Here is a 13,628-nt window from a genome sequence, read left to right as displayed (position 1 = left end):
GTATGTGGGTATGTTTAGATGTATATAAAATAAACATAGAACTGTGTGTGTGTGTATGTGTGTATATTCTTAGAGTACATAATATTGATTTCTGTGGGTTTTTTTTTTTTCATAAAATGCTTGCTGTACACAGTGCTTTGCACCTGGATTTTTCACTAAACATTATGTTTAGTAATGTATGTAGGTTAATAGGTTTATATGGTACAATAGGTCATTAATTTTAAATCTTCATAGGAATTCAATCAAATCTTTCATGCTGTCTCCTTAGACATTAGAATTATTTTAAGTTTGTGTTTTGTTCTGTTTTGTTACTACAAACATTGCTAGGATAAACATTTCATGCATATGTGCAGACATTTCTACACAGTTTATTTATGGTGGCCACAAAGTCTCTATATCCTAATTAGTGACCTCTGTGTTCTATTATTAGCACAAATGTATATTTTCAAACCTGATCTTGTAGACAACTCCTTGGGAGTCACTAACAGGGAGGGTACCTGATAGTTTTCTTCAGGTCATTATTATAAGCAGGGATATCATGCATAGAGACTTTATAGCTGCTCTATAAGTGGAAGGGCATTGTTCTATTATTACTAAATATTGCCAAAGTGATCTTCACACAGGCTGGTTCTATGTATATCCCAACAAGAAATACATGAAAGTTCTCATTACTCCAGATTCTTGACAAGAATTGATATTATCAGACTTTTAATTGTTTTACCAAATGAACAATAACGATTCTATATCTTGTTTTAATATTAATTGTGTTTACTACAAGTATGGGTTATTATTTTCTTGGATAATTATTGACAATAATATCTCTATCCTGAGAATTACCTATCCATAAACTTTAGCTACTTAGATTGTGTTATGATTTACTATTAATTTTCAGAATTTCTGTGTAGAGTCTTTACTAACACTTCCTCTTTCATATACATTGCAAATATGTACTTTCCACCTGTAGTATCCCTTGAAACAATTTTCATTTTAATACAGTCAAATATATCAAAATATTTGTATCTATGAATTAGAAACATGAATTCCTATGTTCATATTTAAGCAGGCATTATAAATGCAATCATTCTGAGGATATTTTCTGATATGATGTGATCCTTTGTATTTTGTAATACTTTGAAGGTTACTTTCATAATTAGGTTTTTAATAACTAGATTATACTGTGTTAAGGTGTAAATGTATTAATTTGAATTAGATAAAGAACAGAAACAGAGGAGCAAATTTTACTTTTATATCTCTGTAAAGATTTTTCTTAAAATCTTGAGCATGTAATACTTTATCCTTTTAATAAAAATGAGAGTAAGATTCAAACATTTACTTCTAAAGTCATCAATTCAAACATATTAACAGTCTGGATTCTTGCTGCCCTGAAGAGAAGAAAAAAAACACTTAAGTACCTTTCTTTTGTAACAGTTATATGACTGCTACAGAAAATTTAGGGTGGTCTATGGCCACACCACCCTGAACACACCTGAACTCATCTGATCTCAGAAGTTAAGCAGGGTTGAGCCTGGTTAGGACTTGAATGGGAGACTGCCTGAAAATATCAGGTGCCTAGGCTTAAAAAAACAACAAAAAAAGATTTTTTTTTGCAGAGAAAATTCCTATAATTTGATCATTAAAAAAATCACTACAAGCCATTAAATAGTCTTTAAGTAGCACTGATGGTAATTGACATCAAATTATCTAAATAATTTTGTATCCATTATTCTCTAAAATACAAAATTTTCTGAAATTCCTATGCATTCAATGTATGATGAGCCAGGTGTGGTGGTTCAAGGCTCTAATCCCCGCTGCTCAGGAGGCTGAAACAGGAGGATTGTTTGAACCTAGGAGTTCGAGCCTGCACTGAGCAATGATCGTGTTGCTACATTCCAGCCTGGGTGACGTAGTGAAACTCCACTTTTAATTAAGAAAAAGTAAAAGTTAAAATGAAAATAAATATGTGATAAATGTGAATGTAGTGTGGAGGATAGGTCTAGGTCAGCTCTGTTCTATGTCACAGATTTTTGTACATCTGCCTTCTCCATCACATTTAATGTCCTGGAAAACAGACACATAGTTTGAATATCTTTGGAAAAGCTACAACTTTGAATGGAGTTGCCACACAAAATAGGTACTCAGTAGTTGTTTAGTTAATTTGAACTGAAATCCCGTGTGCTTATAATAATCAGGACTTAAAAAAACTGGAGCAGTTAATGAACAGCCTTGGGCTAAGGATAAGAAGATTCAAACCTATGCATATTATAAGATATAATGAGTTTGTATTGTTTTATACATTCCTCTTTGCTGATTTTCTTAGAATCCAAATGTTCCTTGCCTCGTGAACTCCCCACAATCTGACTAGTTTTTACGTTTCTGGGATTTAGATTACCTACTTTGAATCAAAAACAACACCTACTGCCCCTAAGTTTTTGGAACTATAGAATCCCACATATGAATGCTTGCTTGTTTCTACCATTATTATTTTCTATTTCTGAAATGGATCTACTATACAGTAGTTCCCAATTCAATTCCAGTATGTCCCAAAGTCTCTCACCTCCCTGGTTAGTCTTGTCAGACATACCTTTACCAATTGCCACACATTGCAATGTGAAAAAAGACAGGCCCATTTCATTTATAAGGATGATAGAGTCTTTCCACAATTAACAATCAGAAAGAAAAAAAAATAAAATGGCAAGGAGAAAGAGTACCTGTTTGTCATTTTTATTAAGTAAGTTATATATCTTCTTAGGGCCTCATTTTATTTATTTGCAAAATGAGAGGATTGTACTACTCAGTCTTTAAGACCATTTCTAGAAGTAATGTTCTATTACAGCTACTCACTTTAAAGATTACCCTGATAATTTTCCATGTCCTGTATGTTTACATTACATTTATATTGACCTTTTCCTCAAAACGGTGTCTATTTCTCAATCTGTTTCCATTGTAATTTGCTCATATGGTATGCTATTTCTAACTAATTTATTGGAAATGGTAGTTATAGAAGGTCAAATAGGTTTCTTGCTTTTAAAGGTCATGTCCTCATGCAAAATGCCCTCATTTCAGAAATATAGGCATTATCTTGCTTTATTGCACTTTGCAGCCCGTGCAATTTTTTTTTTATGAATTGAAGGTTTATGGCAACCCTGCATCAAGCAAATCTATCGGTGCCATTTTTTCCAACAGCATGTGCTCACTTTGTCTCTGTGTCAGCATATTTTAGCAATAAAATAATTGTTATGTATATTTTTAGACATAATGTTATTTCACACTCAGTAGACTACAGTATAGTATAAACATCACTTTTATATGCACAGGGAAACAAAAAATTTGTGACATTCTTTATTGCAATATTCACTTTATTACAGTGGTTTGGAATCAAATCTGCAGTATCTTTAAAGTATGCCTGTACCTTTCCATACAAGTTCATTCATTCATGGAGATCTGAACAATTTTTACAAAAGAGAGACAAATAGATGGGCTGTTTACAATTATAAAATCATCAAGAATCCGTTACCTGCTGTCTCTTGAAATCTTCATATGATCTCTGGTGATTGTTTTCCCAAACTCAGTATCTTTAAATAATGACACCTGGAGTTGGATTGCGTAACAATTTATAAACTCAAGTACAAACACAATTTACTTTTTTAAAAAACTTTTTGAATAGGTCTTTATCCTCTCCAAGTCATGAGACTTTAGAGAAAAAAAGCCCCGGAGGGAAGAGCTATATACTGAAGACCCTTCATAAAGCATCTCATGATTCTTCAGATTTTTTTCATATTATGGTTGAAATACTGAGTTTAAAATACCTTTCTTATGCATTTAAACATGCATAAAAATGTATGTTGACTTTGAGTGACATAGAAATGGGACTCTTTATAGAGTATTGCAAAAAAAGTTCTATAACATTTAACATAAAGTATTTGTTTTGACAAAAGAATACCTGTATGAATGAAGTGCTATACCATGTTCAAAAATGGAAAGACAATTTCTTAAAAAATCTACTTTCACTTAATTAACCTATAAATTTGACACATACCAAAAGTAATTATGAATTGATTTCTTATGGAAATCAAGCAACTGATTCTAATATAGTAGATTAAGAAATTTTTCTAGTGCAGGAAAGCAAGAAGCAGGACTTCCTATGCTATCAAGACTTACAGTAAAGTTGTCTACATTAAAATACTGTGTTATAAACACTCAGGAGTAAAACCAAGCATTGAAACAAAGTGGAGACCCATAGAAGGGGCACATATATGTGGATTTTCATATATGACAAAAATGGTTTTCTAATTCAGTGAAATAAATAATACAATTCCTAATCAAATAGGTTAATCAGTGAAAAATATTTTGTTCTTACCTCACACCATATATAGGAATAAATAAGAATAAATTCCAGATAGATTAAGCATCTATATGTGAAAATTATTTTTTAAAAGATAAAATATAGACTAAAACCTCAACTAGAAACGGATTTATAAAAACTCGATTTTAAAAGTTATAGAATATAAAGCAAAATTTCCCATAATTTACTACATAGTATAATTATGTCCAAAAAAGAAAGCATAAATGATTAAAAATGCAAACTACATGCAAAGGAAATTTATTTACAACCACACCTATATGACAAAACATTAGAATTTACAATACATAAGGAGCTTCAACAAATCAATTAGAAAAAGATGATATCAAACAGAAGAAAATAATAAGTAGAGTAATAGACAATTCAAACAAAATGACAAAATACTAGTAGCCAATAAATGTAAGAAAAGATGCTCAACAGCACTTGAAATCTCTAAATGTTCATAAAACAACAGACACTTTTTGATTCATTTGTTTGTCTCAAAAGGCAAAAGGGAAATAATTGTCAGTAGGCAAAAAGTATAGTGAAAACTGTTGCAGACAAGATCCACTGATAGATGCAAAATTTAGTGAGTGAAAATTTAAAGAGAAATAGATTTTACAAAGTTTCAAAGTATCTTCCTCAAGATATGTATTAACTACAAAGCAAAAGAGAGTAGTTTTACAGTGGAGAAACCCAGAAAAACACTAACCAAATGTACAAGGTTAACATTGCTAGTAATGACATATTGAAGTTGTGAATTCCTTGACACCATGCACCAAGAAAGGCACATCATTTCTGTGATGTTGTTGCCAAAAATACCTCATTCCAATCATGAAAAACACATGAGATAAACTCAAATTGAAGAACATTCTACAAAATAACCAATTAGTATTCTTCAAAACTGTCAAGACCATGAAAGACAAGGAAAGATTGAGGAAATATTACATGTTAGAAGAGTCTAAGGAAGAACAGAAACTAAATGCAATACAGGATCCTTGCTAGAATGAAAACACACACACACACACACACACACACACACACACACACACACACGCGAAGGAAAACTGGTGAAATTTGAATTAAAGTCTGTAGTTTTTTAAGTACCAAATTTTACCAGTGTTGGTTTCCTGGTTTCAATAATTAAACTATGTAAGATGTTAACATTAAATGAAGCTAGATCAGGGGAATATGGGAACTGTCTTTTAATGTTTATGCAACTTTCCTGTAAGGCTACAATTATTTCAATATTGAAAGTAAAAATCACAAAAAGATTGTAGAGAAGCAAACATTTACTAATTGTTGGAGAGAATTTCATGAGAAATTTTATGCCATATAGTAAAATTTAATATGAGCATATTATTTAGCCCAACAATATCCCTTCAAAGCATATTCTTTAGCAAATTATTTTCAAAGTTTTAAATTTATTCAGTGGTTAACCCAGAATTTTTAAGAATACAGTATAAAATAATGGGAGTATTGTTTTGTGAATAGCAAATTTGAGTACATGTGCACAGTGCCATCATGTACAATTTAGCATACAGAACACTTCTGTTTGTGTGTGTAGGTGTTTATTGGAATGTGTTATCCAATACATTTCTTATTGAGGATTGCGTTAACACCACCAGTCTGAAGAAATTCTAGCACTCTTAAAAAATAGGTTAGAATAAATTTAATGTTTGTGAAAGTGAAAAAATTGGAAACAAATGTAGAGCTAATGAAGAATGAATAAATAAGTTGTGCCATATGTGTAGAGTAGAATATTATATACCAGGATCTGACGAACTATAGCCTGTTTGTCAAATTTAGCCCACTACCTTTCTTCATAAGTTTTATTGAGACGTGGTCAATAATTCTTTCATGTATTGTCTATAGCACTTTTATCCTAAAATATTTACTGCCGAGGCCTTTACAAATAAAAGTTTGCTATCACTGCTATGTAAAAATGATTAACATGTAGTTACATATGTTGACATCATTAAATCACCATACTATAATATTTATAGCAAAAACATCACAGAATAATGTACCATTTTAAATAATTTGAGACCATTTGAAATAGTGTGTGTGAGTGTGTATAATTTTAATGTGAAAAACATGCATGTGTTAATTTTCTATTGCTGCATAACAAATTATCACAAACGAAGTGGCTAGAAACAAAATGCATTTATTCTCACTTACATTTCTGTAAGAAATACAGGCATGGTATGGCTGAGTTCTCTTCTCAGTGTCTCACAAGACTGGAATCTAGGCCAAAGCTAGGGTCTCATCTGTGGCTTGAGGTTCTCTTCCAAGCTCCTTCAGATGGTTGGAAAAATTTAGTTCCTTGTATTGTACATTTGAGGTCTCTGTTTTCTTGCTGTCTGTTAGCTGGGGTCACCCACAGCAACTAGAGGCTGTCTAGAATTTTGCTAGAGGAGTTCATTTCCACATATGGCTTCCTCCATCTTCAAAGCCAACAATAGAGAATCCTCCCCATGTTGACTGTCTCTCACACTTTGAATCTCTTTTCCAGAAACAGTTCTTTTAAGAACTCTCTGATTAGGTCAGGCTATTTGAGAATAAGCTTTCTTTGTTAAGGTAAGCTGATTTGGGATCTTAATTATATTGGCAGCATTCTATTACAGCAGCACCTAGATTACTGTTTGATTGAATAACTGGGAGAAGATGTGTGTACAACAGCGATAGGGGAATCTTAGGAGCCATCCTAGAATTCTGCCTGTCAATGCATGGAAAAAAATAAATACCATTTAATAATATTACTTACTTCAGAAGTGGAGGGAAGCAGACATATTTATTCTAAAAGGTATATAAATGTTTTAAAACATATTTGTAATATTTTCTTCTCTCAACAAAATTGAAAGCAAATATGGCCACTTACTAGAATGCAATTATACTCTATATTTAGCACATAGATGTACATTAGGGTATTCCTTATATTTTCATATATTTGAACTTTTTCAATTGAATAAAAAATTTATTTGACTTAAAGTTTAACTTCAAATCCTTCCTTTCAGCTGAAGCATTCTTCAACATTTTCTTCATTCTTGCACTTTCACAATTCTCTTATAGTTAATACCATCTTTCCTGAGTATAACATACATGCCATAGAACGTTTTGTGCAGTTTACATGCATCAACACTAATCAATACATAAAACCTGTAAGAAAGGTAAGAATATCTATTTGAAAAGAAAAATGTGTGGCTAAGTAAGTTGAGTTTCTGATATTCTTACAATTGGATCCATTTCGCTGAATTGAAACACTTCGTATTTTTTTACTCCATCTAATGAGTTTTTCATTATTAGTGCAAACATCTTTCTTGTCACAAAACTCTGAATTCTTAAAGAAATACATCTTTTATGACCCTCAGCCTCTAAACAGTAATATTTATAGAGTACTTTCTCTTAAAACAAATGTTTGAATTGATTAAATGGAGATGAATTCCTAGCACATCAGATGAGAACATCCAGTAAAAGATTTAAATTCCTTTATAAATCTGAATACAGTTAGTGGGGGGTGGAGGGATGTGGGTTTAGATATGGAATTACATTTTGAATTTGAGTCAATGTTAAAATTCCATTCTAATTATCATGCTTGGAGTCATGGCTACTAAAGGTTACAACTTTCCTTTAACAACAAGGGAATCCTTTCTCTTTTCTACAGGTACACAGAATATAGTGTTTTAGCTCTCACATTGTCTCACTGCTTCACTAGAATTTCAAATACTTGATTCTCCTTAGAAATAAATGTCATGGTATTAACTGAATATATTAACAATACATAATATATAATACAATTTTTCAAAGCATCAGAACTTCCAAATAGCATACTAAAACTCATGTCCAAAATATGTTAACTATATATATATACACACACACACATATATAGTTATATATATATATATTTATATATAGTTATGTATATACACACACATACATACACACACAAACATACAGACACTTATGTAGTATTCTTTCATTATCCATCCATGGGTCATACTTTCCAAGACCTCCAGTAGATGCCTGAAACCACGGATAGTACTGAAGCCTATATATATATTATACTATATAGTATGTATATACTATATATATATGTATATCCTATATATGTATACTATATAGTATGTATATACTATATATGTATATCCTACATATGTATACTATACAGTATGTATATACTATATATGTATATCCTATATATATACTATATAGTATGTATATGTATATACTATATAGTATATACATATATGTGTATATATAGTATATATATACTATACTATATAGTATATATATACTATATAGTATATATGTATATGTATATACCATAGTAATGATGCTAGCTATTTGGATATGTTTCAGAGAAGCCATAAAATACTTCCTTAGGTTAAATGTTGAAAGTTCTAGCGTTAATTAAAAAAAATTTATGTTGAACTCACTAAGATCTACAGTAGGAATAAATCTATTTGTGAAATTGATAAGGAAAAAATTATACATAGTATATATAGTATATACATATATAGTATATAGATTATATATACACTATATACATATATAGTATATAGTTCATATATATACATATATATTCTATACGTATATATAGTATACAGTTTATATACACATATACACATGTACATACTATGTATATGTATATATACACATACATATATAGTATATGTATGTGTATATACACATATACATATACTATATAGTATATGTATATGTGTATATACACATATACATATATACTATATAGTATACATGTATGTATATATACACATACATAGTATGTATATATGTATATATACACATACATAGTATGTATATATGTATATATACACATACATAGTATGTATATATGTATATATACACATGTGTATATATACATATATACATACTATGTATGTGTATATATACATATATACATACTATGTATGTGTATATATACATATATACATACTATGTATGTGTATATATACATACATGTATACTATATAGTATATATGTATATGTGTATATACACATATACATATACTATATAGTATATGTATATGTGTATATACACATACATATACTATATATGTATGTGTATATACACATATACATAGTATGTACATGTGTATATGTGTATATAAACTGTATACTATATATACGTATAGAATATATATGTATATATGTGAACTATATACTATATATGTATATAGTGTATATATAATCTATATACTATATATGTATATACTATATATACTACGTACAATTTTTTCCTTATCAATTTCACAAATAGATTTATTCCTACTGTAGATCTTAGTGAGTTCAACATAAATTTTTTTTTAATTAAGGCTAGAACTTTCAACATTTAACCCAAGGAAGTATTTTATGGCTTCTCTTAGACATATCCAAATAGCTAGCATCACTACTCTTGTGCGTTGGGGCTATTGTCAAGTAAAGTAAGATTTATTTGAACACAAACTCTGCAATACCTCAAAAGTCAGTCTGGTAACCAAGATGGCTACGAAGTGTAGTATAGACAGTGTGAATACACTGGACAAAGGGATGATTCATGTCCTAAGTGGGATGAAGAGAGGTTTCATTTGCTCCATGGACAGTGCTACATTTCAAACCTAAATTGTTTTGGGAATTTTCCATTTAATATTTTCAGAGTGTGACATCAGATAACTAAAATTGTAGAAAACAAAACCATGGATAAAGGGAGATTACTATATCTATAAATACTTAATCATTTTGGATAAACCAGAGATAGAAAGTCATGTAATTTTACAGATATATCTAGACTTTTATGTACATAAAGGGTAACAGGTGATGAAATGTTGGTACTCCTGCATTATAATATAAATTTGTCTCCTGACTACCAGCCAATTCCCCAAGAGGTAGTCCTACCTGCCAGGTGATCAGGTTTACCTGACTACAAATCCTACAAGCCACACTAGGGCATGGTGCTTCCTATATAGGCCTCATTAAATGCTACAGACATGATGTAAATAGCAAGAGTTATGAACCAAGGCTCACAAACCTGGATTCTAGACATATCCCCAGTTACAAAGAAGTCTGTGACCTTGGATAGGTGAAATAATTTATCTGGTCCTTGAATGATTCCATCTTCAAATCAGGATAATTTATATCACCTGACTGTATTAAGTAATGTCTGCACACCTCAAAAAATAAGTATGGCTCTGTAAAAAATATTTTTTCTCCCATCTCTTCTTTTTTTTTTTTTTTTTTTTTACATAAAATAAGTCTGAGCTACATTTTCCAGGCCCAATATATGTCCTTTAGGGTTTGTCTGGGGTCTGGGTTTCTTCCAACTGTGATATAGTCAGTCTTAAGTACTCAATGTCCAAATGAGTGCTCAAGTTCCAGCCTGACATCTGAGTTTTCAGCCAGAAGGATGAAGAAAGGATCAATAATGTTATGTAAAGTAATCCAGTTGTATTTTAATGTGGTTTCTTAGAAGTTTCTATATGATCTTTCTGCTTACACTGACCCGTCATTTTGCTATCCTATTTGCAAGGGACATGAATAATACAGTCTTTATTCTAGGAGGCCACATGTCCAGCTCAAAGTCTGGCAATCTATTACTAAAGAAGGAGAAAGGAGATATGAGAGTAGATAACTTGCAGTTTCAACTACACGAGTAAATCCAAGGCCTGGACAGATAATAAGGTGTAACTTCCACATTTTAGAGCTATAATTCTATAATCTTTGTCTATACAAACATATAAAAAATCTTCACCATATGCACATGCACACATATATTTAACCTGTCTGTCAAATTTGTGAATATGAAAATCTAGCATAAAAACATAATCTTTTTGATATGCATAGCTTTTTAAAAATAACATTTCCATGAGGCATCAAAGCTTTAATATCTACAACATTCCTAAAAAGGAAAAAAAAAATTACACATACCACAGAGCTCAGAACCTGCTATCAATTCCATTCACAGTGGCAGAATGGCTTTAATAGCAAAGACACTTATGAGTCATAAATTACCATTTATAAATGCAGTGTTTAGTGTTCATTTCAATGGACGACATATGGTCTCAACATTTCCAAATAGCTTGAACTGATAAATAGGCCACCAAAGTGGTTCAATTTGTTAAAATGCTAACACATTAACTCCTGCAGAAGTCAGGCTGCAGGTTTGTGTCTGAAATGCTGAGCACTGACTTTGAGACTGCAAGATGCTACCTTTGGAAACTTGGCCAGGATTTATGAAGTGGATCTCACAGTCCATTTCTCATCATGATTTATATGATTTCTTGCAGGGAGACTTAGTGTGATCCATCAAGAATAACCCAACTCATTTGCCTTCATATTTCAGAATGAGACTGCCCATAACACCAGCAACGTCCTACTGTTTTAATTGAACTATATCTGAGTTATATCTAGTGGACATAATTGGGGAACAGAATGTTCCAATATATATTAGTACAAATTACTGGAATTATTTAGCTCTTCCAAGAGGAAAGGAAAGAACCAGCAGGGAGATGTCTTATAGTTAACATGTTTATATTAAAAATGAATTTAAAAGGTCCAATATGTGAGGAGCTTTGAGGTTGTCATTTTTTTCCAACAAATATCTGAACAAACTGAAAAACAAAAATCCTCTTGAATATATTGAAGAACTTAAGTCACAGGGAAAACTGCTGTCTCCAAAATTGGACAGTCAAATAGACAGATACAGAAATTCAAAACTTTCCAGAATGGAGACCAGAAAACAGAAGCTTCTGAGGGAGCAACTACTGGGATAGGAAAACTAGAGCTCTAATTGACAAATTGCTGAAATCTCAGTGCAGAGAAGTCTGGGAATTGTGAAATCCATGGACCCAGGCTTAAGGCAGTACACCCACATGTCTGTGAGTTCTGCCTCAAGGAACTCTACCAGAACTTCAAAGTGAATACTAGAGAAAAATCTCTCTATGCTTCTGGCAGGATAGGGGAAAATTAACTCTTTTGAAATAACTCAGAATTATGTTATTCTTAATAAGAACTATCTTTAAGAGAAGTTATTTTACCATTGCCTAACCTATTGGGGTTTTATCAGGATCTGAGTGAACTGAGGGAAGGGAATTACCCAACTCCATTTTCCTCTATCCATCCATGTGGGAGAAAGGAAATGCCCAATTCCAGCCATCTCTAGCCATACTGTCCCACCTAAGAGGAAAAAGACTGAAGTGTATGTGAAGTTTACAGTCTGAGCAGTCTTACTCACACTCTGACGTAGTCATAGGACTACAGAATGATTCCCTTCTTCTACACCTTACTGCAGTATTACTTAAGGCGTATATACTGCAGTTCCTTTCACACACTACATCATGCCTGTTTACCAACAAAAAATTTCAGTGCTACTAAGAGGAAAAATAACTCACAGTTTGAAGAGATAGAGCAAGCATTACAATCGGACTCAAGTATGGAAGGAATGCTGGAATTATCAAATCAGGATATTAAAATAACTAATTAATATGTAATGTTTCTAAAGGAAAAAGTAAACAACATGTTAGAACCAAATAGGTATTAGCAACACAGAGGAAGAAATTGTAATTAAGAATCAAGAAGGAATGCTAGAGATCAAAAACACTGTAACAGAAATGAAGAAGGATCTTGAATGGTTCATTAATGACTGGATACAGCTGAGGAAAGAATCTCTGAAATTGGAGATATATCAATAGGAATGCAAAACTGGAAAAAGAAGAAAAAAAAAGAGAATGGATAAAATAGTTAAAATGTCCAGGAACTGTGGGACAACTAAAAATGGTGTAACCTACATGTAATGGGAAGAACAGAAAGAAAGGAAAGAGAAAAAGAAACAGAAGAAATAGTTGAAACAGTAGTGATTGAGAATTTACCCAAATTAATGTCAGATATCAAATCAAAATTCCAGGAGTCTCAGAAAACACCATGCAAGATAAATGCCAAAATGACAACGACAAAAAACAACCACTCAACCAACCAAGAAACAAAAAAAATCCACTTACATATATATTTAAATTCCAAAAAATCAAAAACAAAACCAAAAATCCTGAAAAGTCCAAGAGGAGTTGGGAAACATCTTACCTATTGAGTAGCTAAGTTAGAATTACATCCGAAACTATGCAAGCAAGAAGAGAATGACGTGAAATATTCTAATTTAAATACATTTTTGGCTGTTGTCTTGAACAAACTTCTATTTGATCAACTAAGAATAAGAAAAAATTAAAGTTTTTTAAAAAGATGTAAGTGTATAAGTGCAATGAATGTATATATAAGTATATAAGTAAAATGACAGTAATGA

General features: G+C 31.4%; 1 pseudogene; it reads left to right on the top strand.

Moving 5' to 3' along the window:
- Positions 1–1,458: 1,458 nt before the first annotated feature.
- Positions 1,459–1,576, top strand: LOC116470032 (5S ribosomal RNA; annotated as a pseudogene).
- Positions 1,577–13,628: the final 12,052 nt, after the last annotated feature.

The sequence above is a fragment of the Hylobates moloch genome, unplaced genomic scaffold, assembly GCF_009828535.3.
Source record: "Hylobates moloch isolate HMO894 unplaced genomic scaffold, HMol_V3 SCAFFOLD_5, whole genome shotgun sequence".
Lineage (NCBI taxonomy): Eukaryota > Metazoa > Chordata > Mammalia > Primates > Hylobatidae > Hylobates > Hylobates moloch.
Note: the sequence above shows the minus strand (reverse complement) of the source record. Positions and strands in the feature narration are given on the sequence as shown.